Source organism: Hyaena hyaena, unplaced genomic scaffold, assembly GCF_003009895.1.
Source record: "Hyaena hyaena isolate Hyena2069 unplaced genomic scaffold, ASM300989v1 scaffold_23, whole genome shotgun sequence".
Lineage (NCBI taxonomy): Eukaryota > Metazoa > Chordata > Mammalia > Carnivora > Hyaenidae > Hyaena > Hyaena hyaena.
Window position 1 is genome coordinate 1,760,118 of NW_024080655.1, and position 22,043 is coordinate 1,782,160.

Here is a 22,043-nt window from a genome sequence, read left to right on the forward strand (position 1 = left end):
TCTTCTTGCTTGATGTCTCCTGAGCGGCGGCGGCGCCGGGTCGAAGGCTGACTTATCCGCGAGGCCCCGCGCTCAGGCTGCTTTCTTCTGTCGGTCGGTAGAGCGGACCCCTTGCTTCTTACCCGTCTCTTCTTCTTGTCGGTGGTTGAGTCCCGTCGCTGGGCTGCAGACGGAGCCCCCGCCCGCCTTGCAGGTAGGCCCAGGAGGAGCCTGGGAGGCCCGGCCCGGCATCCTTCCGCTGGCGGGTTGAGAAGACCTTGGCGCCGGCGGGTAGGCGGGCGGGTTGGCCGCAGAGACACGGCCGGAGGAGGAGCTACCCGGCTGCGTTCGGGGGCGCGGTCCGAGAGGCGGCAGGGGACTGAGGGAGAGGCCGGAAGGAGGGAGAGATGCTGGGGCTGCTTTACGCGCTTCGGTGGGGAGGGGATGTTGGGTCTAGGGCGGGTGTTGGCACCCCGAGTGTAGGGGGAAAATCGCCTTCTAGGAACGGATAGAGCTTTGCTCGCTTGACCCCCCCTCGGTCTCTCCTCCCGCCTCCCCACTCCCAAGGCCCCGGGTGTCATGACTCAGTTGCGCTGGGGACCTCCTCGGAGTCCGGCCTTTGAAGGGACCCTTGAGTAGGTGGAAACAAGTGGGACATGGCCCTCTGGCTACTCTGAACGAAGTGTCATGTTCTTGCTTTTTGGGGATAGGGAAACTGAGTCTGAGTTCCGGGGCTTGACTCTTCCCCATGTCCCAAACAGATCTTTAAACGCTCCGTTAGTCGTTTTTTGGTCATTATTTACAGGTTTGCTTTTTTTTTTTTTTCCTTTTCTCTGTTTACTGGTCACTTTCTGTACACAGCGATTTGTCGTTTGTGATCCCTCCTACCTAGGAATACAGATTCTGTCACTGGTGACTTCAAATGTGTAGGGACCATGCTGGGTTTGTTTGTCAACGTCTGTATCAAGTTAGTGAGAAAAGCAATGACAGTTCTGTTTATTGGATAGAAAATTTTGTTCGCTAACCAGTTTGCTTTCTGGTTGATACTTATTTCTCCTCCCCCTCAGCTTGTTCTCAACGGAAATCTTCCAACAGTGATGTTAAGTGGTTAATATCCAAGGATGGAGGATTGGTCAAGATTTTGAAATCAGATATTTGTCCCGAAGAGTTTGCTTTCTAGGAAGAATTCAAAGGAAACCCAAGGAGTCGTTTTCAGAACAATTTTATTATATTTGATTAGTGGTTTAGTTATGCATATACTGGAGTTAAACAGGCAGTGTGTAGGATTCATTCAAATATTGAGATGTTTAAGTTTAAAGTTAAAATTCTGGCATCTCTATTATGTTTTCCTTTTCTCTCTTAACTTGGAAACTTTGGGGACTAAGTGTTCTTACTCATTTTATTTTCGTTGGATTCAGTGTCACGATCCTAATTTGTGTAGCTTCTTTGTTGGAAAAAAATTCAGGCTAGAGGTCATTCTAGGTTGAATAAGTATTTCCATAGTATGTAAAATCAGTAGGACAGTGGTTTTAAGAGAGAACAGATTAAATTCCTAGTCCTCAGGTGGAAACTATACAAGTCTGTGTTCTTTTTTTAAAAATATATAATGATTTTATAATTCTGATATGAGTTGTGGAAAGATTGTTCCTCTAATGTGTTTGATTTTGAGGTCAGCAATATCTAAATGTAGGGTCGTTGGTCATGAGTGATTTCCTAGTTATCAAGGACCTCAGTCCAGAAGGGGATTAATGAAGAGCCACTAGACTGTGGAGAATGTAGATTGGGAAGTTAGCCTGAGAATGTGTGCTCTCTGAAAAAGTTTTTATGGTAGAAGAGAATGTGTATCAGAGGAGAGCATTTAGGAAGGAAGTGACATTATCTCCTGTGAATTGATTCTGCATAGAATTTATAGTTAGTGTAGTATCTCAGTGGCTCCTAATGAATGCTAAATAAATAGAGTTTGCTGTGAGTGTCACAAAAGATGTTAGCAACATTTTGTTATATTTCTGTAGGAAATAATTAGCAGACATTTAAATTGAATTGAGGGAGGTAAGAATTTGATTGTGGTGATGGTGGTGGAGTTATAGGAATAGAGCTTCTTTTTGGCTTCTACCCTGCTTTGTGATAGAAATTCACTCCAAAATTTACCTTACTCGGTTAAATCTTGTGCTGTTCTGTCAGTGTCAGATCAGGCTCTCTTCTGGCCTTTCCTTTCAGAAATTTATGGGTTCAGAATGTGACTTAATTGTTCTATCTTCTTGTTTCATGAGAAAGTTCTTGAGGATTATTAAAAGATGTGAACTTCTTTGAATATCTTCGACAACTTGCCCTGGAAGGAGTTATATACAATCTTGGAAAAGATTAATTATATGTATCGTTTGAAAACTATTGATTAGTTTTATTAACTATAATAACTTAGTGGGGGTTTTTTTGTTTGTTTTGTTTTTATTCCTGAGAGAGAGACAGTGTGAACAGGGGAGGTTCAGAGAGAGAGGAAGATTCAGAATATGAAGCAGCCTCCAGGCTCTGAGCTAGCTGTCAGCACAGAGCCTGACGCAGGGCTTGAACCCATGAACTGTGAGATCATGACCTGAGCTAAAGTCGGGAGCTTAACCGACTGAGCCACCCAGGCACCCCATAACTTAGTTTTATATTGTATAATTTTCAGTACATGTTAGGAAACTTATGAAACTTTTGTTTATTTTTATTTTTTGTAAGTAAGCTCCACATCCAGTGTGGGGCTTGAACTCAGAATCCTGAGATCAAGAATCGTGTGTGCTCTTCAGGCTGAGCCAGCCAAGTGCGCCAAAACTTTTATTCTTTTGATCATGTTCCTTTCTGTTTCTTATTAATCCTGAAAGAATATATTTATGATGTTCAAGGGTCTTCATGAATGTTGATAATTTATGTTGACAACTTGTTTCACTATCCCCATTTATCCTGCTCTGAAAGCAGTTAGAGAAAAAGTTCTGTTGTTAGCACACTGAGGTCTCTCTCTCTTTTTTTTTTATTTTTTTTATTTTTATTTAAAAAAAATTTTTTTTTAATGTTTTTTATTTATTTCTAGGAGAGAGAGAGACAGCGTGAGCAGGGGAGGGTCAGAGAGAGAGGGAGTCACAGACTGAAACAGGCTCCAGGCTCTGAGCTGGCTGTCAGCACAGAGCCCGACGCGGGGCTCGAACCCACGAACCACGAGATCATGACCTGAGCGAAAGTCGGACGCTCAACCGACTAAGCCACCCGGGTGCCCCTCTCTTTTTTTTTTTAAAGATACGTCTCGTGGGTTCGAGCCCCACGTCGGGCTCTGTGCTGACAGCTAGCTCAGAGCCTGTAGCCTGTCTTCGGATTCTGTATCTCCCTCTCTCTGACCCTCCCCTGCTCACGCTGTATCTATCTCTCTCTCAAAAATAAACATTAAAAAAAAATTTTTTTTTTAAAATAAAGATACGTCTCAGCCTTGATAGAGTTATTTTGGAATGGGATGCAGATCTTTTTGCCCAGTGGTTTGATTTACCAAAAAACCCCCAAACCAACCAACAAAACAAAACAAAACAACCCCCCCACCGAGCCCCCAGAACTCCTTAAGTTTCTTTAATCATAGTTATTCTTGTTCCCTTCTCCAGTTGTTCCTCATAAACCCAGAGAGAACTTTCTGTTTCTTGTCATAATTTCTGTTTGTACAGAAGTACTATGGAACACCCTGATCTGCCTGTGGCTTGGAGGTAATTTATATTTTTAAGCCCCTTCTCCTCCCACCCCCAAGTTAATTAGATCTATCTTTCCCCGTTTTTGCAAAGCTAATATTAGTTGCTGATAGGGAAAAATTTTGTGGTCATTTATTGTCAGAATGTATTTATGTGCCCAGTAGTATGTGGAACTCTGCCAACATGATGTAGTAAGAAGAAAACAGATTAAGGAATCAGGAGACCTGGGTTTAAGTCCTAGGCTTATGCACTTCATAGCTGAGAAATCCTCTACAAATTATTTAAGGAGACTGTAGGGAAGGTTACTGGGCATTTACTATGTCATGTTCTTTACATGTGTTATCTCATTTAATACTTCTTTAAGTATAACAGTCCTGTAAGGTAGATATTATTTTCCCAGTGGATATTGAACTCGGAGTACATAATTTGACCAAGATCACACAGCAACTATGTAGCAGAGTTGGGATTTACGTCCAAGGCTTTGAATACTTTTAGGAACTTGTATTTAGAGAATGGGAAAGATAATGCTTTTATCGTAATACTTGTTTTGAGAAAAAAGTACGTGAAACTGCTTCAAAAAGATAAAGAGCTCTTCAGATATTAACCGTTATACCGTCGTACAGCAACAGTGAGCAGATGTCATCTAAGTTCTTGAACTACTTGTTTCTTTCAAGGGAGCATTATGCCTGACAGTCATGGAAGATAGAGGTGATAAACATTAAATCAGCATTGGAGGAACTTACTAATAATGTGTGTGGGAAGGAGTGAGTGCCTGGAAGTACCAGTGAAAGACAAGTGTTAAGTGCTCTATGTGTAGATGGGGTGAGACTGAGAATATTTACTCCCTCTTTTCCAGTTAGTCCTGCCTGTGTGTCTGTAGATTAATCTTTTACGTCTTGTTCTCTGCATTTTCTTAGGGTTGATAATCTCCACTTCTCCACCTAAACTTTTTCCTTTCTTCATTGAGTATTGTTCTTGTGCTGTGTTGTTTCCTAAGGTACAGTGTATTCCTATCAGACCTTTTGGAACTATTTCTTTTTTTCAAAGTTTATTTTTATTTATGTTGAGAGTGATAGAGAGCAAGGAGGGGAGGGGCAGAAAGAGAGGGAAACAGAATCCCAAGCAGGTTTCATGCCCTCAGTGCAGAGCCTGATGTGGGACTCGACCTCACAAACCATGAGATCATGACCTGAGCCGAGATCAAGAGTTGGATGCTTAACCGACTGAGCCACCCAGGTGCCCCTCTTCTTCTTCTCTTTCTTTTTAAAGTTTATTTATTTATTTGCCTTGAGAGAGAGAGAGAGATTGAGAGCGTGGGGAAGAGGCAGAGAGAAAGGGAGAGAGAGAAAACCCCAAGCAGGCTCCGGACCATTAGTGCAGAGCCCAAAGGGGGTTTGATCTTACAAACCATGAGATCATGATCTGAGCCAAAATCAAGAGTCAGATGCTCAACCAATTGAGCCACCCAGGTGCTCCAAGTTTGTTTATTTATTTTGAGAGACAGAGAGCATGTGCGTGAGTTGGGGAGGGGCAGAGAGAAAGGTAAGACAGACAGAGAGAGAATCCCAAGCAGGTTCCATGCTGTCAGTGCAGAGCCCCATGTGGGACTTGATCTCATGAACCATGAGATCATGACCTGAGGTGAAATCAAGATGCTGATGCTTAACCAATGGAGTCACCCAGGCTCCCCTATTCTTTTTTTTTTAAGTTTATTTATTTTGAGAGAGAGAGCATGAGTGCACACATGCATGTATGAGAGCAGGGAGGGGCAGAGAGAGAGAGAGGGAGAGAGAGAATTCCAAGCTGTTTCTGCACTGTCAACACAGAGCCTGACACCGGGCTCTATTTTGTGAACTGTGAGATCATGCCCTGAACCAAAATCAAGAGTTGATGCTTAAATGCCTGAGCCACCCAGGTGCCCTGGAACTATTTCTTGAGTGTGACTTTCTGTTTCAATACTTGCCTTTTCAGACTTTTGTTCATCTAGCGAATATTTATTGAATGCTCATTAGATCCTGGGTTACAAAGGCAAACAAGAATATTCTTGCTGTTATGGAGTTTATTCTGGTGGGGAACAGAGTTGACCAGGAATATGATAAATACTGAAATTTGGGCTGTTCTCTGAAAGAAACAAACAAGGGCTGACAGAAAGATGAAGGAGTGAGTAGGGCACTGGGTGTTCATGGGGAGGATTGGAGTCTTTAGTCATGGCATCTTTAATCCCCTTAAAAAGTTGCAATCACAACATATCATGATTCAGTAAATTAAGGTTCTCTTGCTGCCATCACAATGGAAGTCTTCATTTAAAATTGCTACATGTAAGGCGCCTGGGTGGCTCAGTCTCTTAAGTGTTTGGCTCTTGATTTCAGCTCAGGTCATGTGTCAGCTCAGGTCATGATCTCACACGGTTTGTGAGTTTGAGCCCTTCACTGGGCTGTGCTGACAGTGCAGAGTCTGCTTGGGATTCTCTCTCCCTCTCTTTTTGCCCTTCCTCCACATGCAAGCTCTCATGCCCTCCCCCTTAAAATAAATGAACTTAAAACAAGATAAAATTGCTGTATGTAATATTTGTTACTTAGTGTATGGTGACACTGGATTTGGCACAATAAAGGATGACTATGACTTAGAAATGTCTGGCATGCTTGGCTAATGTGTTTAATTTTTACTTATAATGTGACCTGAATTTAATTAGTTTTCATTTATTTTTTTTTTCTAAAATAATTATTCTTTGGAATTTGAGTTCAGTGAATTTAAACACTGGATACATGACTTCAGATTTATTTGTAGCAGGGACTAAGCTGAAGTACTTAGCCTTTTATAAGGGGAAAGACTTAGAAGGATTGTTGTGAAACAGAGAGGGAAAATGTAGGCTGCTGCTGAGTATGTGTATATAATAATATGTACTTAAGATCTTGTTTAGTGCCTTTTTTTTAAGATATTAAAAGTGTTTTGTCACATGTTTTACTACTGCTTATTGGAATCCTATTTGTAGAGTTAACTGAGGCAAATTTCTCATTTCATGATTTCATCATTTGTTTATTTCTGCTTCTCAGGATAGAACGTGTATTCTCCTATGAGCTAACATTGCTTTGTTTTAGGTGCATGTGCTTATGATATAATGGAACATTTGAAATTTTGCTGGGTTGCAGAGGATTAATATGCCTGTTTGATATGGGGAGAGATTTGGCATATTTCAGCCTAGCTGACCAGTGAAAACAGGGTAGAAAAATACGTCTTCCCAGACTCTTGAATAATAACCTAGTGACACTGCTTCTTGGAGCGAGGCAATCTGTGTCCAAATCCCAGGGCCACTATTTACTAACTCTGCAACTTGTGCAGATTACTTAACCTCTCTGGGCCTTTCTTCATGTGAAGAATACCATACAGTTATGAGAAATGAATGAGAGACTGTATGTGAAGCATTTAGAGTAGCAGATAGTGCTATATATCCCAGCTGTTATTGTTTTCAATATTATTATTATAACCAACATAAACATTATATGTTCCCCAAAGGAAGAACAAACAATAGTGATGCTTAGATTGAAGTTTAGTGTCTTTTGAGAAAACCTAAACAGGAAATAGGAAGTTCAGGCAGCATATTTGTCTGTCCTTTCTCTCGGTGTGCTTCAAGTGAAAGTGAGAGGGTATGTCTTTGCTGGGAGAGAGAAACCTAGAAAGCAGCAGTGTCTGAAAGAATTCCAAATAGAAGAGACATGGCAAAGTTTTGAGGATTCTGTTATATATGTGGCAAAACAGGCCAGAGCTGTTTTAGGAGCAGAAAAACATTTCTTTGCAAAACAGGTAGAAAATTCTAGAATCTGAATTTTTACCATGTATTTGAACTGTGATTAGTACTTGAATGATTTGGAAGAAATTGACTAAAGGCATGGAAAAGAATGATATTTAGGGAAAAGTCAAAGTTACCAAATCAACTTGGGTAAACTTCTGGAAGAGTGAACTTATATTTCATATAGTGGTACAGGAGTCCAGTAGAGTTAGTTTTTTATTCTTGTCCCTTTATGTCATTATAAATTGTGGGTGCTTCAGTTTGCCTTAACTATCTGTTTTTGTTTTCCTCTGTGAAGTCTGTAAAATTCCTGCGCTGTCATTTAAAAAAAACCCATTTGATGATAGTGGAGTCTTGTTTTATTCGTTCGTTCATTCATTCATTCATTCATTCATTCAATAAATGTTGTCTACCACTGTGGTATATGTTGTGGATACCATAAGAGCTGATTAGAACTGTGGTTATTGAAGTGCTTTGTGCCAGGTACTATACCAAGTGCTTTGTGTCATTCTTTGTATTCTTAAAACAGTTTTATGGTGTAGGTACTTTTATTTTCCTCGTTTCATAGATGTGGAGGTTGTGGCAAAGAGAGACTTTAAGCAGTTTGTCCAAGGTCTTAGAGCTAGTTAGTGGCAGCCCCAGGATTTGAATCCAAGCAGCCTGGGTCAATAGTCTCCTGCTCTTAATCCCTAAATTATACTGATTCAAACTACTTTAAACAATTCTAAACTCTAAACTACTACCACTGTACTGAGACTAGAGTGACAAAAATACTCTTGTCCATGCCCTTCTAGAGATTGTTGTTCAGAGGAAAGAGAGACAGTAAACAAAAAATACAATAAATGAGTAATTGCAAAGTGTATCAAGCCCTATGATAGAGAAGTAAAAAAGAGATTATGGTAGGGGACCCTGAATTATATTGGAGTCTTGGGGAGAGTTTCTCTGAAGATGTGATTTTTAAGCAGAGATTAGAAGGATGAAAGGGGGAAGGCGAAGGAAATAGCATATATGAAAGCCTTGGGGTGGAAAGGAACATGGCACAATTTGAGAAGCTGGAAGAAGATTGGTGTGGCTGGAGTACAGTGAGCAGTGGGGGAGGAGGTGAAGGGGCATAGGCAAGACTGTAACAATTTTGGATTTTTTTCCTAAATATAACTGGAAGCGTCAGAAGATTTTAAGTGTGAGTGTTGTGACCTAATATATGATTTTAAAAGTTTGCTCCAGCTACATTGTGGAAAATTTTGGAAATTTGTGGGAAAATTTTTGGAATTTGTGGAAAATTTGAAAGAGAAGTGGGGGGAATATGATAGTTAAGATGCCTTTTTGTGGTCCAGGCAAAAGACGATCATATCATGGCTTGGACTAGGCTGTAGGCAGTGGAGATGGAAGGAAGTAGAAAAATTGAGGGGCACCTGGGTGGCTCAGTTGGTTAAGCATCTGACTTCAGCTCAGGTCATGATCTCATGGTTCGTGGGTTCAAGCCCTGCGTTGGGCTCTGTGCTGACAGCCAGCTCAGAGCCTGGAGCCTGCTTCAGATTCTGTCTCCCTCTCTCTTTGACCCTGCCCTGCTCACGCTGTCTCTCTTTCAGAAATAAATAAAACGTTAAAAAAAAATTTAAAGAAGGAAGTAGAAAAATTGAATGGATACATTAAAAAAAATTTAATGTTTATTTTTGAGACATATATAGAGAGAGACAGAGTACAAGCAAGGGAGGGGCAGAGAGAGAGGGAGACCCAGAATCTGAAACAGGCTCCAGGTTCTGAGCTATCAGCACAGAGCCCGACATGGGGCTCGAACTCACAAACCTTGAGATCATGACCTGAGCTGAAGTCAGATACGTAACCGACTGAGCCACACAGGTGCCCCGATACATTTTTTTAAAATAGGTACTTTAGAATTAGGACAGGCAAGACTTAATGATGGATCATATATGTGGGAGGAGAGAAGAGTCAAGTATGATTCCCAGATTTCTGGCACGAGCATCTGGGTAAATGAAGTTGCCATTTCGGAGATGGAAACATTTGAGGAGGAGCAGATTTTCACTAGAGTTGGGAAATAGAAGGAAGACCTCAACTTTAGTCATGCTGAGTGTGAGCTGTCTGTTAAAAACATGTGGAGACATCAAGCAAGGAGCCTTTGAGTGCTGTTGGCAGGGCCACTGGCAGTAAATCTGATGCTCTTGGTAGAGAGTTGGTATTTACAGTCCAGGAAAATGGGTACGATTACCTAGGAGAATGTATGTATAGACTAGCAGGAGAGTGTTCCCGATGCAGAGCCAAAGAATTTGAGGAAGTCTCAGAAATCCACTGAAGTGGGTTTAAAAAGTAGGAAGGGAGAAAGTGGAGATGGTCTATATATTTTGGTAATTAGCATGTCTGTCTTCCCATAAGAAGTAATACTTTAAGAAGAAGTAATATAATAAGGTCCATGAAGATAGAAATAATACCTTTTTATTTTCTCCTTGGTGGCTGAGGCTTGGTATCTTGCCCAGGAGGTTGGATTTAAGGAGAAAGAAGTTTAAAAAAAAAAAAAAAAAAAGGGAGAAGAGGTCAAGGAATGAGGATAAGTGCAGAATGGAAAGAGAAGTGATTCTCATGATTTGTATATGTGGCCTTGGAATTTAAGGGTTTATGTACTTTTTAGTTTTGCTATCATTAGTTTCTCTTTTCAGTTCCCTACTTAATATGTCTTTGTATTTTGGTATTATTGGCTCTTAAAATTCATTCCTTACCTTTATTTTTTATTTTTGCTTTCCTATGGTCATTGTTGCTATATATAGTTAATTTGCTGATGTTCTTGGTTATTTGCTTTATTTCTTTATCTTTTCACTTATTTATTGGCTCTTGTTGCCACATAGAATACGTATAAATGTGACTCTAGACTTTATTTTGGTTTCTACTTTGTTTCCATTTACATATTCTTTGCTTAGAGTCTAATACACTATAATGAGATAATAGTAAACATTTTGGCTACCAGTCTACCTAGAATTTTGTATGATGACTTTCCTGGGAAGGGCTAAGCATTCTATGGATATTGTTCCCATTAGTTCTTCTAGCCTTCCTTTTTTTATTTTTAAAAATTTTTTAATGTTTGTTTATTTTTGCAAGATAGAGACAGAGAGAGAGAGAGAGAGAGAGAGAGAGAGAGACAGAGAGACAGAGAGAACATTAGCAGGGGAGAGACAGAGAGAGGGAGACCCAGAATCTGAATCAGGCTCCATGCTCTGAGCTGTCAGCACAGATCCTGACATGAGGCTTGAACTCACAAACCGCTAGGTCATGACCCGAGCCGAAGTCAGATGCTTAACCACTAAGCCACCCAGGTGCCCCTTGTTTATTTATTTTTTAAAAAGTTTTTATTTATTTATTTTAAGAGAGAGAGAGCATGAGCAGAGGAGAGGCAGAAAGAGAGGATCCCAAGCAGGCTCTGCACTGTCAGTATAGAGCCTGATATGGGGCTGGAACTCATAAATGGTGAGATCATGACCTGAGTCAAAATTAAGAGTCCAATGCTTAGGGATGCCTAAGTGGCTCAGTTGGTTAAGCATCTGACTCTTGGTTTCAGCTCAGGTCCTGATCTCGTGGTTGGTGAGTTCCAGCCCCTCATCGGGTTCTGTGTTGATGGTGTGGAGCCTGCTTGGGATTCTCTGTTTCCTTTTATCTCTGCCCCTCACTTGAGCTCTCTCTCTCTCTCTCCGTCTCCCTCAAAATAAACTTAAAAAAAAAAAAAAAGTCGGACACTTAACTGACTGAGCCACTGAGGTGCTGCTATTTATTTACTTTTTTTTTTTAAGATTTTTTTTTTTTTAAACTAGGCTCCATGCCCAACGTGGGGCTTAAATTTATGGCCCTGAGATCGTACTGTACTCACTCTGTACTGACTGGGTCAGCCAGGTGTCCATTAAAAGATTTTATTTTTGGGGCGCCTAGATGGCTCAGTCTGTTAAGTATGGGACTTCGGCTCAGGTCATGATATCACTGGTCGAGAGTTCGAGGCCCGTGTCACACTCTGTGCTGATAGCTCAGAGCCTGGAGCCTGTTTCAGATTCTGTCTTCCTCTCTCTCTGCCTCTCCCCTCACTCATGCTCTGTATCTCTCTCTCTCTCTCTGTCAAAAACAAGTAAACATTAAACATTTTTTAAATATTTTCTTTTTAAGTAATTCTGCAAACCCAATGTGGGGTTTGAATGGACAACCCTGAGATCAAGAGTTGTATGCTCCACTGACTGAGCCAGCCAGGGGCCCCAGAATTAACCATTTTAAAAAGAACAATTCATTGGTGTTTATTACATTCATCATGTTTTGCAACCACCACCTCTATCTAGTTCTAAAACATTTTGATTACTCCAAAGTAAAACAGTTTCTCTTCATTTCCCTCCTTCCATCAGCCCCTGGAAACCAGCTGTCTGCATTCTGTATCTACAGATTGATCTATTCTGGATATTTTATATAAGTGGAACCATAACAATATGTAACCTTTTGTATATGTATATATCATAATTTGTTTCTTTACCCATTGAAGAACATTTGAACTGTTTCCACCTTTTGGATATCATGAATAATGCTACTGTAAACATGCATGTATGTGTCCTTGTTTTCATTTGTTTTGGGTATCTACCTAGGAGTGTAATTACAGGGCTATCTGGTAATGTATTATTGTTGTGATTCTTCCTGAACCATAGGGATCAAGCCAACATCTGCAGCTTCCACAGAGTGAGTGATTTGAGAGTTGTTGGCTGGGCTTACGTTGGGATTGAGAATCTTTTTCCTTTATATTTAACGTTTTGAGGAACTGAGTTCTTGTAACATACTGGTTTTATCATTTGCATTTTACTGATGGGGTAATTGAGGTACAGCATCTGCATGGTTTTAACTTCCTATCATCTTCAGAGCAAGTCAGTGATGGAACTGGGAATTTAAGACTCTTAATCATGTTCTTTGTCTAAGATGACCCATTTAAAGCCATGTTGCATTTACATGAAGCTGTTTAAAATGGGCTTCCTATATTTTATAATCTCTTGAAGGGATATTGTTCAGGTGGTATTAAGCAGATGTTCTTTTCCCATAGAAGACAAGAGGGAATGTGTTTTAATTGCAGCAGAAGGGATATAGATTACAAATTATAAAGAACTTCCTGACAACAAGATACTGGGATATTACCAAGGAAGGTTGTGAAGTATCTTCTTCAAAGACTTAGTAACTATCTTTGTAGGATGATTTAAACATGGGCTTATTAAGAAATGAAGGAGATGAGAAAGATGACTTGCTGAGGTCCCTGGTAACCAAACTCCAGGACATCGTTGTTTGATGGTTAATCAAAACAGTATCTCTGGCATTGCAATGAGTATATTTTCATTTTCTTTATGAAGAAATAATCAATAGAGACTAGGTAAATTGCTCAAGGTCTCCTGGTAAAATGGAAGATTAGCATTCTGAATCTTCTTGGCTTCCATGTTCAATGCTCACGGATGTGTTCTTTATCATAAATGAGTCTTTTCATGGCTATGTGATGTATTATTGTTGTGATTCTTCCTAAACCATAGGGATCAAAGCCAACATCTGCAGCTTCCATAGAGTGATTTGAGAGTTGTTAGCTGGATTTAGATTAGGACTGAGAATCTTTTCCTGTAAAAATTGTTTTGGTCTCCTGTTACACATGTAGAAATGGGAACACATTATCAATAACAGACTAAAGTAATAGATTCTTAATGGCTGTTTAGAAGGGCCAGATTAAAATTGCTTAAGGTGAAGGTGCACATGATATAAATGCATTTTTGGTTTGTAGTGCTTGGAAAAATAGAAGCCCAGATGGGCAAATGAACATTGGATTCTGCTCTAGAACATAAATATAAAAATACTCATTAAATGCAGTATTAAACTGCCAGTTTATTTACTGTTATTCTTTTTTTAATGTTTATTTTTGAGAGACAGAGCTTGAGTGGGGGAGGGGCAGAGAAAGAGGGAGACCTAGAATCTGAAGCAGGCTCCAGGCTTTGAGCTGTCAGAACCCGATGTGGGGCTTGAACTCATGAGCCTTGAGATCATGACCTGAGCTGACATAGGACGCTTAAGTGACTGAGCCACCCAGGTGTCCCAAAATTGCCAGTTTAAATGCTCAGCTCAGGAAATGCTAAAGTTAAGGTACTGAGAACATTAACACATTCACCTGACAATTTAGGGTCTACATTAAAGTATCTCATAATAAGTATCTATTATTAAAATCACCTTTTGAGGGGCGCCTGGGTGGTTCAGTCCGTTAAGCGTCTGACTTTGGCTCAGGTCATGATCTCACAGTTCGTGGGTTTGAGCCCCACGTCGGGCTCTGTTCTGACAGCTAGCTCAGAGCCTGGAGGCTGCTTCTGATTTTGTGTCTCCCTCTCTGACCCTCCTCTGTTCACGCTGCCTCTTTCTCTCTCTCTCTCTCTCAGAAAGAAATAAAACATTAAAAAATTTTTTAAAATGACCCTTTGAGGTCCATGGGTCATTAACTGGGAAGCTAAACTGGGAGAGGGTATTACCATTGGTAGGTTGCTTTAATGGAGAACATTATTATGTCTATTTTAGTTGAGCTATGAGAGCATTCATTTGTTCACTTCTCTGCTACTACAAATATCATCATATATATTTATTGAGCTTTCTTGAGTTGGCAACAGTTATTACCTCTGCAGGATAAAAGAGAGGGGAGCCAACTTTTGAATACTTACCATACACTGGGAATTTTATATTTGTTCCTCCATATAATATTCATAACAAACCTATAAAGTGCTATAAAGTGGACGGTGGTATCTCTATTGTAAAGGACAGGGAAAGTGAAACTTTTCCTTGCCAAAGCTTATACAGATGGTGAATGGCAATGCTGAGATGGAGAAGTTAGAGTCTTCTGTTTTAAGTTAGTATTCTTTTTTTATATTATCACTTCTTTTTTAAATTTTGTTTTATTTATTTTAAGTAAACACTGGGCTGCATGCCCAGTGTGGGTCTTGAACTTATGACCCTGAAACCAAGAGTTGCATGCTCTACCAACTGAGCCATCCAGGTGCCCCAAATTAAGTGTGTTCTTTGGAGGTGCCTAAGAGGTGGCTGTGAGAGTCAGGAAGAGTTTTGATTCTCTCACTTTGCTTAAACCAGAGCAGTTCTCTTTTTTATTTATTTATTTATTTATTTATTTATTTATTTATTTTTAATGTTTTATTTATTTCTAGGAGAGAGAGAGACAGCGTGAGCAGGGGAGGGTCAGAGAGAGAGGGAGTCACAGACTGAAACAGGCTCCAGGCTCTGAGCTGGCAGTCAGCACAGAGCACAGAGCCCGACGCGGGGCTCGAACCGCGAGATCATGACCTAAGCGAAAGTCGGACGCTTAACCAACTAAGCCACCCAGGCGCCCCCCAGCAGTTCTCTTTTTTATTTATTTATTTATTTATTTATTTATTTATTTATTTTTAATGTTTTATTTATTTCTAGGAGAGAGAGAGACAGCGTGAGCAGGGGAGGGTCAGAGAGAGAGGGAGTCATAGACTCTGAAACAGGCTCCAGGCTCTGAGCTGGCAGTCAGCACAGAGCCCGACGCGGGGCTCGAACCCACAAACCGCGAGATCATGACCTAAGCGAAAGTCGGACGCTTAACTAACTAAGCCACCCAGGCGCCCCCCAGCAGTTCTCTTTTATATGTTAGTGTTTTCACATAAGATTTCATTTGGGAAAAGGGTTCTGCTTCTTAAAGAAAAGAAAGACAACCTGGAAGGCCACTGAGGAATCATGAAAGAAAATTAGTTAAAAACATGAAGATTGAAAAGTGGCTAAATTACATTAACTGCCAGTCAGGAAATTATGTCAAAATTTTAAGTGACTTGATGTCCCAGCCGCATGTGCAGTGCAGTTATTCTGTCCTTAGGGAGTGTGGGATAGTGGGAAAAGAGCAGGCAGTCTAGAGTTGGAATCCTGGCTCAGCCCCTGGGGTGGCCGTGGGGGTTGGGAATACTTCTGTAAACGTTGTGTGCACAAACACCTCTCTTTCAAGAGTGGCTGTAAGGATCAAAAATAGCCTTCACCTTCAAGATGCCTGGCTCATAGTGGATACCCCTAAAATACTAGTTGTTGCTAAGATGATGATGTTGTTGATGGCTTTTCTTTTTTAAAGAATCTATTGACATTCTCCCACCCCCTTACCCCCCATATATCTGAAGAGCTTATTCCATACCAAGGATGGGCAGTCCTTTACCTCTGTATGTACCTCATTATGGTGTTTAGCATGTGTACTTTGGATAGTCTTTGAACTGTGCATAATTACTTATTCATGGATGCATCTATTGTTGATGAAAAGAGAAAACCTGAACTTCGCTAAGTTCATTTTCGTTGAACTGGAAAGAAAGAAGCAGTAGTGGAAAGGAATCTCATACAATGAATTGAGAAACTTCGGCTTTTGTCTTAGAGCTACCATTAGTGAATCTTGTAACAATGGACAGGTGAATTTAACTTTGTCAGATCTTATGTTCAAAATGATGTCTAAGTCACTTTTAATTCTGTATATTCATTGTTTGACCAGAAAGGTTAAAGATACTTTATTTTCATTGCCAAAATTTTAAAAATTTGCAGCAGTACTTTTGGAGAAGGAGCTTTATGCTGACCTGAGTTGGCAGGCTTTCATTTCTGCTTATTGAGTATGATCAGGGCAATATTTTATATGGAAGGATATTGTATATTAGAGCAGAACTGAAACAAAGAACAATTGTAAGGAAGCTAATGTGAGATTATCATTTGTTCTGGATGATAGTTGGATTCTTCAAACCCATAGCACTTTGTACTTCCTTATGTGTAGTACTTGACACATTTCAGTATGGTAGCTATATAGTTACAGTATACAACAGTTGCAGACTCCTCACTAAACTGAAAGCTCTTTGAGGATTTGTTTACCTTTCTGTCACTGTCACTACAATAGTGCTACATAGTATACTCTCCCCAAAATATACTAAATGGGGGGAAATTTGATCAGAGTCAGCAGACATATGTGGAAAATGGCTTCTGCCTAAATACACTAAAAACACTAAATACTGTGTTAAATTTATTGACTCTCCTGATGGTATGTGATAATATAGAAAACCCCAGTAAAGTAAGAAAAGCACATGTTTTATAGCTTTGAACACCAACTTTACAATGTCGGTAAACTTTAGCAACTCACTGTTTGATTATGGACAAGCAATTTCACATTGAGCCAGTTTTTGTCTGTAAAATGGGAATGAGGTAGGAGGGGGCTTTAGAGATAGAATATATAAAACATTAGCACTCACTAAAAGTGGTAATAGCTACCACAAAATGGATGTTTTAAAAATTATCAACCGTACATTTTGCACTTATGCTTGAAGGAGTAGTATATTTTCAGAGAAGTTTGTTTGCTTTGCCTTGAATATGTGGGAGAATTATCCCCTCTAGCAGTTTTCTTTTTTTTTTTTTTTTTTTAAATGTTTTTATTTATTTCTAGGAGAGAGAGCGAGAGACAGCGTGAGCAAGGGAGGGTCAGAGAGAGAGGGAGTTACAGACTGAAACAGGCTCCAGGCTCTGAGCTGGCAGTCAGCACAGAGCCCGACGCGGGGCTCGAACCCACGAACCGCGAGATCATGACCCAAGCGAAAGTCGGACGCTCAACCGACTAAGCCACCCAGGCGCCCCCCCTCTAGCAGTTTTCTGCTGAAAAGAAATCTTTTAGCATTTCTTCCTCTGTAGGCCCCCAGGATAGTTCATGGAGGAGGCATTTGGGATCTGAGAATAGCTGCTGAAGACCTTGCATTTGTGCGTATCTCTTTAGAATGCTGCTTCTGTATTATACTGTCCTCTTTTTTTCACTCTCACTGAATGATCCTGTCTCAGCTACTATATATTACATGATAAACATTTGTCAGATTTGCCCCAGTCAGAAAATATTCTATACCTGCCATCCTGTTTGGCACTTAAAAGATTTTTTTGATGCTCTCTATGATAGAGTGATAATAGGTGAAGTAGGGAAGTTGCAGGGCAATACGTAGTATATAGAACCTCATTTTGATACACAAAACAAAAACTATTAGATGCCTACATGTTTGTCTAAGCAGTGAGTTTGCATAGTTATCTCAGGAGGGTATGGGAGGGAGACAGACTATTTTTCACTTGTTACTGAGCAGCATATGTTACCTTTTTTTTAAAAAAATGTAAGTTAGGGGCGCCTGGGTGGCTTAGTTAAGCGTCCGACTTTCACTTTGGTCATGATATCGCGGTTTGTGGGTTCGAGCCCCGCGTCGGGCTCTGTGCTGACTGCCAGCTCGGAACCTGGAGCCTGTTTTCATAGTCTGTGACTCCCTGTCTCTCTGACCCTCCCCTGCTCACGCTGTCTCTCTCTCTCTCTCTCTCTCTCTCTCTCTCCTAGAAATAAATAAAAAAACATTAAAAATTAAAAAAAAAGTAAGTTAAACTTTTTGAGATAATAGTAGATTTACATGCAGTTTTAAGAAATAATGGTGTGAGGGAGAGATCAAGTGTACCCTTTACCCAGTTTCCCCCAATTTTAACATCTTACCAAAACAGGATATTGCCATTGAAACAAGGTACAGAACATTTCCATCACTACAAGGATCTCCCCTGATGCCCTTTTATAGCCACACCCACCCCCAAATTATAATGATCAAACAGTGCAATGGGTAAAGTTGCAGTAAAGCTTTATGCAGAGAATCAAGGGAAAATACCCACAGGAGAAGGTGGCCCACCTCCTACCTCCTTCATGCTACCTGTAACCCCCCTAGGCAACCGCTAAACTGTTATTGTTTTTTTAAGAATTTTATGTAGATAGGTCAAATACAATCTAAAAAAGGATGTTATGTAAATAGAATCATATGTAACCTTTTGTTTTATTATGATTATTTTTTAGATTTTATTCTTAAGTAATCTCTACACTCATGTGGGGCTCAAACTGACAATCCTGAGGTCAAGAGTTGTATGTACCCTCTACTGATTGAGCCAGCCAGGTGCCCCTGTATGTACCTATTTATTTAGTTAGTTATAAAAAGTTTTTTTTTTTTTAAGTTTATTTATCTATTTTTCAGAGAGAGCATGAGGACGAGCAGGGTAGGGACAGAGAGAGAGAATCCCAAGCAGGCTCCATGGTGCCAGCACAGAGCCCAACGTGGGGTTCAAACCCACAGACCATAAGATCATTACCTGAGGGATTGGCCTTTCCACTCCACCTAATTCCCTGGAGATTCAGCCTGGTTGCCTGAATCAATCAATACAGTTTCTTTCTTTTTAATTGCTGAGTAGTAGTTCACGTTTTGAATGTTACATAATTTGTTTCATCGTTTGTCCATTGAAGAACGTCTGAATTTTTCTCCAGTTCCTGACTATTAAGAATAGAACTGGGCGAGGGGTAGGGGGGTGCCTGGGTGCTCAGTCGATTGGGCGTCTGACTTCAGCTCAGGTCATGATCTCTCCTTGGGTTCAAGCCCTGCGTAGGGCACTGTGCTGACAGCTCAGAGCCTGGAGCCTGCTTTGGATTCCGTGTCTCTCTCTCTGCCCCTCCCCCACTCACACTCTCTCAAAGTAAATAAAGACATTAAAAAAAAAATAGAACTGGGGCACCGGGGTGGCTCAGTTGGTTAAGTGGCCAACTTTGGCTCAGGTCATGATCTTGCGGTTTGGGAGTTCGAGCCCCACGTCAGGCTCTGTGCTGACAGCTCAGAGCCTGGAGCCTGCTTCAGATTGTGTATCTCCCTCTCTCTCTGCCCCTCCCCTACTCATGCTCTGTCTCTCAAAAATAAATAAGTGTTAAAAAAAAGAATAGAACTACTGTGAACATTTGTGTACAAGTTTTTGTGTAAGTTTTGCATTTCTCTGGGATGAATGCCTGAGAGTGGAGTTGCTGGGTTGTATGGTATGTCTTCTTTAAATTAAAAAAAAGAGGGAGAAATTGGGATGCCTGGGTGGCTTAGCCTGTTAAGTGTCCGAATTTGGCTCAGGTCATGATCTTGCGGTTCGTGAGTTCGAGCCCTTTGTTGGGCTCTGTGCTGACAGCTCAGAGCCTAGAGCCTGCTTCAGATTCTTTGTTTCCCCCTCTCTCTGCCCCTCTCCTGCTCACACTCTGTCTCTCTAAAAAAATAAACATTTAAAAAAATTAAATAAAATTACAAATCATAACTAACACAGCCATCTAGGAGGCAAGTAATCGTTAGCTCTGGTGAGGTTAACCCCTTTTATGGATAGGTAGGTTGAGGCATGGATGTCAGGGAATCTGCCTAAGGGTATATAGCATGAGTCACTGTGTTCTGATTCAGATTCATTTGAATTTATTCATTCTCTCTTCTGAATCAACTTTATAATTATGACCTCCTAGATATGAGGACACAAAAAAGAATTTTTCTGTATCTGAGGTTTAATGTCTGTTCCGTAGAAGCAGTGTGTATAGTGGTTAGAGCATGCCCTTTGGCAACTGATTTGGATTTTGAATCTCTCCTCCACATGGACAAATCATTTAACCCCTCTAAGCCTCAGTGTTGTGATTCACAAAATGAGATGGAGATGATAGTACCTGTCTTCATAGTGCCATTGTGTGAAATAAATGAGATAATGTATGAAAGTGCTTAGCCCTGCCAGGTGTGTAGCAGATGTTCAATGAATGTTAGATAAAAGAATTGCTTTAAATATATGTTATGTTCTGCCACTTGTGTTTATCAGTTGGCCATAATTGGATAAATACTCGGATTTTTCTGCCATGTACTTAAAAGGCTTTAAGATCACTGTTTACTTTTGAAGTAAAGATGCTTTGAATGCTACTTTAAATTTAGTCTTATATGTAATTATTTAAAAATAGGAAGTAATGTTGACTTGTATTTATTATAGTATTAAGTTATATGAAAATATTTTAAAATTTCTCCAGCTTCATATTTTCTCAGGTTCATTCATAGAAAAATGGGAAGTGATTCTCAGCTATTGATTTCCTCTCTTTAATTTGCCCCCCCCAAAAAACATTACTTTCCATAATTTGTTTAATGTTTATTTTTGAGAGAGAGAGAGAGAGAGAGTGTGTGTGTGTGTGTGTGTGTGTGTGCAAGCAGAGGGAGGGACAGAAAGAGAGGGCGACGGAAGATTTGAAGTGGGTTCTGCGCTGACAGCAGTGAGCCCACTGCGGGGCTCAGACTCACCAACCATAAGATCAGGACCTGAAGTCAGATGCTCAACCTACTGAGCCACCCAGGCGTCCCATCCATATTTTCTTCGTAGCTTATTGAGTACTTGAAAGTATCTTCAATTTTTTTTTAATGTTTATTTATTTTTGAGAGAGATTGTGCAAGCCAGGGAGGGGCAGAGAGAGAGGGAGACAACAGAATCTGAAACAGGCTCCAGGCTTGGAGCTGCCAACACAGAGCCTGATGCGGGGCTCGAACCCACGAACCATGAGATCATGACCTGAGCCGAAGTTCGACACTGAACCAACTGAGCCACCCAGATGCCCCTAAAGTATCCTTAATTTTTTTTTTTCAAAAACGAATTTTAATTTTTAATCTTTAATTTGATTTAACATTGCTTTTAGTACGATGCTGACCCCAGCTGTGTGGAAAGGGCCCTGAAGATGTTCGTAGCAGCACAGCCCTGTGGGTCTTCGGTTCTGGAGGCTCCAGGGCAGCCAGTATTGCTTCGTTAGGTACATTCCTTAGGCCTTTCTGTGTGAGTGCAGAACACTCTACGTACTTGTCCACCTTCTGGTCACGGGCCAGCTTTTCAGCAGTCTCTGGAGTGATAGGCTTCTGTTTGTGTTTGGCAAGTTTCTCAGTCAGAGACAGGTCATCTCGGAGATCAGTTTGGGTCCCAACAAGCAAGAAATGAGTCTTTGGACAGTGGTGAGTTATTTCAGGCACCCACTTCTTCACATTTTCAAATGAGGATGGAGAGACCACTGAAAAACAGACTAGAAATGCATCTGTTTGTGGATAACTCACTGGTCATAATCCGTCGTAATCCTCTTGCTCTGAAGTATCAAAAAGTCCAAGAGTATGTGGCTCTCCACCAATCATAACTGTGACTGCATAGTTGTCAAAAACAATCAGTACATGGTCCGATGGAAATTTGTTTATTGTGTAGGATATCATGAGGCGCGTTTTACCAATGGCACCATCGCCCACAACAGACACTTCCTTGTCTGCATTGCTGAAACAGTTTTGTATCCACTTTAAATATTTCATATTCAGTGATGACCTCAGCTTCTCCACCAGGGCATTAGTAGCACTCCTAAATTTTTAATTACGTAATCACATAAGCTTCTTGAAGGCAAGGATGTTCAGTAAAGTATTCTCAGTGCCTAAAATAGTGCTGAGTACATAGTAAATGTTCAACAAACATTTCTTGGCTGTCATTGCTTTTGCATCCTTCTCCTCCCGTTTTTAAGAAATTTTTAAAGTTTATTTGTCTATTTTGAGTGAGGGGGGGCGGAGAGAGAGAATCCCAAGTAGTGTGTGCACTGCAGTGAATTCATGAAACCGTGAGATCGGACCTGAGCCCAAACTGAGAGTCAGTCACTTAACCGAGAGCCACCCAGGTGGCCCCTTCTCCTCTCCCTTCTT

At 40.6% G+C, this 22,043-nt stretch overlaps 1 protein-coding gene and 1 pseudogene across 7 annotated transcripts in view; one reads left to right on the plus strand and one right to left on the minus strand.

Moving 5' to 3' along the window:
- Nucleotides 1–9: 9 nt before the first annotated feature.
- The window catches only part of AMBRA1 (autophagy and beclin 1 regulator 1), a 181,265-nt gene continuing 159,231 nt past the window's right edge, over nucleotides 10–22,043 (plus strand). For all 7 annotated transcript variants that reach the window (XM_039226730.1, XM_039226731.1, XM_039226733.1 and 4 more), the window contains exon 1: nucleotides 10–193. The gene's annotated coding sequence lies outside the window, so the exon portion shown is untranslated. The remainder of the gene's footprint in view (nucleotides 194–22,043) is intronic.
- Nucleotides 73–21,628, minus strand: LOC120228387 (annotated as a pseudogene).